Below are 3,952 nucleotides of genomic sequence, written 5' to 3' on the forward strand. Positions count from 1 at the left end.
AGTTTTGAGTGTTTTAAACCCACCTTTCTATAGAGATCAAAGGAAAGGGACATGAAGTTCAATAATAGTACATTATTAAGCCAGAGTGAATTAGAAGCTCACCATGTGGGTGTTTGGTCAGGCATAGTATCTCTCTTATGCATGTCTTATGTATAATTTTGAAACAAACAAAGAAGTAGAAGATGGTTACATAATTTAGAAGATGAGCTGCAGCCTTAGCATTTCAAGGAGATGGTCTGTGTTCTGGATGCTGTGAACAATTTCCTTGTATGTTTTTGTAATGCAAATGTTCAAAGAAAAGTTTCTGGATACTGTTCTCCATGACTCCTGAAAGGTCAGGCATGCCTGGCATTCAGGTTATATTTGCTTGAAGCAGATGCAATGCAAATATTGCACTGTGCCCAATCCTGACTTTTAATGAAGCACAGAAAAAAAAATAGCAATTTTGGGTCACAGCATCATTATTTTCTTAAAGAAGAGAGCAATTTTAGTTGAAAAAGAGCCATCCTGGAGGCATCTTGGTGCCTAAAGTTTAATGACAATCTTTTCTCTTCAGTAAATTTAAATGAAACAACTAGATTAGCCATAGTGTGCTACAATGTTAATTGAGCCCTGATTGTTACCAGTTAGTTGTTTAAGAGTAATTAAGTAGTGCACCCTTTAAGTATACCCTTAAAGGATGTGACAGTTCCACAGATTGGGGAAAGGTCCTTCTGTGACTGATGGTTCTGAAAGGAACTTCTCTTTGTTCCTCCTGAAAGGCACATGTATGAATAATGCACCAATGCCTTTGATGCTCACTTGTTTGTTTTCAGCTTGTTTACCATAGGATTTTAAACTAAATGGTGTAACTTATGTGGCAGAAATCTGATGCACAGAAGAACTATTTTAAGGATATCTTTTGCAAAGAATCCTTCTCTGTGCTGAGAATAGGACCCAGAGATCACCTTCCATATATGTAAGTAAACCATTGATACTGAATGGTGCATGCTGTACACATCAACACATGTAGATATGGGTGGTCGCCTGCAGGGGTTAATTACAGATGTATATCAAGATGCATATCCAGCTATAGTGATGCCGACACCAAATCTGCATAGAACAAGTAGGGAAAAATGCAGCATGTTTCTCAGTGCACAAAGATATGTGTTTCTTATCACAGTTTGCTCAATTTTTCCCTACACATGACCAGTTCCACATTTCCTGGATATCTGTACTTCAGAATCAGTCAGCATCATCAGGAAAAAAGTGGACCACACCTACGTTGAACATATCACAAACTCTACAAGGACAGTCTTGCAATAGCCTTTCTAAATGGCAGCCCATAGCACTGCAAGTTAAACAGATTGGCATTGAACAGGAAACAGAGGTAAGACTTACCATTAAATTTGGTGAGGGGTTGCAGCTGGTTGTCCCATTCCTTTTACAACTTGATAACGGATTTCTGGATCCCTTTCTGACCACTGTGAAAGCATTTAGAACTTCAGTCTTACTTTTCTTTTCCATTTCACTATTTAATATCACTGATGGGTTCATTACAGTGCAAACTTTTTAATTTTCAATTTGAATATTAAATTTTAAATACAGAATTGTAAAAAAAAAAAAGAAGAAGAAGAAGATATGTTAGGCTTCTTAGCATCTCTTAATTATTTAGTTTTCACAAGCCTGAAATGTGATCTCATTCTGACAGCTGTCAAATACTAATTAATGCTGCATGTTGTCTATCAAATTCTACAGGTTTTTTTTAAAAACATAATTACACCTCAGCAATAAAATAATATCTGATGTTAAATGATCTGCAGGGCAACCATCATACTCTATTAAATATGGTATGTGTCTTCTTTAGACTATCCCCCCCCCCCGGGAAAATCTGGGTTCTTTTGAAGCTTATCAAGGTTTCTTAATGAGAAGAACTAGAGAAAGACAGTTTACCAACCACTACATATTTTTTTTTCCTTTGAGGTGCAGACTGCAGGGAGAATGCAACTGACTTCAGCAGACAAGAGAAGGAAGCACTATGCAGTCATTTCACTCATCCCACCTTTAAAAGACCATTTCACCCTAAAAACTATTCCTTAATATTGCTCAATTGGAGCAGGGCAGGAGCTATGAACTTTATCACACCAGGTTCATAAGGCACCACAATTGTGTTAGTCTAGGAAACCCAAACATACCAGATTGGGGACAGTCATTATCACACAGCTCTTCCAAATTGCCACGGTGCTGCTTCTGTCTCAGTCTCTGCCTCTGCCACCCTGGCTTCTGTAGCCCTTCCTCCCTGCCCTATGCCCTTCCATCATTCTATTCATCTTTATTTATTTTTATTTTTAGTGCAATTGCACAATCATGGCAATCCATTATATTAAAAAAATAGAAAGAAACGGAAAAAATCAGGTGGAGGGGAGGAGAAACAGCCTGCTTGGGAATATTGAGGGGAGAGGAGCATAATCACACCCACTAGCACCATGTGACTGCCCACATATCTAAACTGCTTCAGGTGGAACTTATCATACATGTATTAACTGGAAAAGCAGCATGATTGGAAGTCATTGACAGGTTTTGCCTATCAATGAGAAGGAGTGCTCCAGCAACAGATGGACTACAGACCAGCTACTGGGCAGTGTTGTTTGCTAACTTGTGGCCACAGACTCTACTGTCCTGCTCTAATTCTACTTTTCAGGCCTCTTGTCATAAAGCCCCATAAAGGGAAAGAGAATTACTGGAAATTTTGCTTCTCTCCCTTCATTCACTGGTTGAAGTCTTCAATGGAAGCAGAGAGAATTGGTTGTATTATGTTCTGGAGAAGACTGGGTAAGAGGAGGGTAGATTTTCAGCCTATTGAATCTACTTTTGTTTTTCATTAGGACCTAGAATTTCACCAACTGGAGACAGATACAACATAGTTGCTATGGAGGTAGAACCAATTACAGAGCTTGGTAAAAATAAGTTTTTGGATGTCAGCTCCTAGAATTCTCCTAGCCATTATGGTTCGCTACTGGCCAAGCGGTCTGGAGAATTCTGAGAGTTCTTAAAACACACACACACACACACACACACTAAATTTACCAAGCTCAAGACTCCTGAATGTCATGAGTGATATGTTGGAATGAGTTGCATACAGAAATACAAATCTGTGCATTACCACAGACATGAAATTCTAACTGTGTAAGCTGGCATTGTTGAGCCCAAAATTGTCGTTGTTGACAACTAAAGATCTGACAACACTTCCACCATTCAGTTCTGTTCTACATTCTGTTCACCCTTATTCTAGAATTGAAGAAAAAGAGAACTTCAGAGGAACCTCATATACAACCTACTCAACTCAGCCCCCTTCCAAGTATGGAACAGCTGAAACATAATTGACAAATACGCATTCAAACTCTGTTTAAAAAGCTACAATAAAGGAAAGTCCTCCATTTAAGATACTCTATATCACTGTCAAACAACTCTTACCATCAAGGAATTTTTCCTCACATTTAGTAAGAATCCTCTTTTTTATCCTTTGAGTAAATCTTGCCAAGAAAACCGCATGATAGCTTCACTATGTCCCCCTATGCTGTCCCCCCCCCCAAAAAAAACCCTACATTTTCAGTAGCACAGTCACTGTAAGTCTGAAATGACTTGAAGGCACACAACAGCAAGAACTATAACTGTAATAGAGACATAAATATGTGCATCCATCCATAAGAATGGAAAAGCATAAGAAGTTATGGATTAAAGAGGTTCTATCCTGGGATAATATTCAGCAACAAGTGGGACCATGACTGATAGATTTGTCTGTTTAGTAAACTTTCCTCTTAATTTTATGTAGAGAAAAATTATTATTATTATTATTATTATTATTATTATTATTATTATTATTATTATTATTATCCCGCCCTTCTCCCAGGACTGGGACTCAGGGGAGCTTACAACATTAAAAAACAATACATTTAAAAACATACAAAAATAG

The sequence above is a fragment of the Sceloporus undulatus genome, chromosome 2, assembly GCF_019175285.1.
Source record: "Sceloporus undulatus isolate JIND9_A2432 ecotype Alabama chromosome 2, SceUnd_v1.1, whole genome shotgun sequence".
Classification (NCBI taxonomy): domain Eukaryota; kingdom Metazoa; phylum Chordata; class Lepidosauria; order Squamata; family Phrynosomatidae; genus Sceloporus; species Sceloporus undulatus.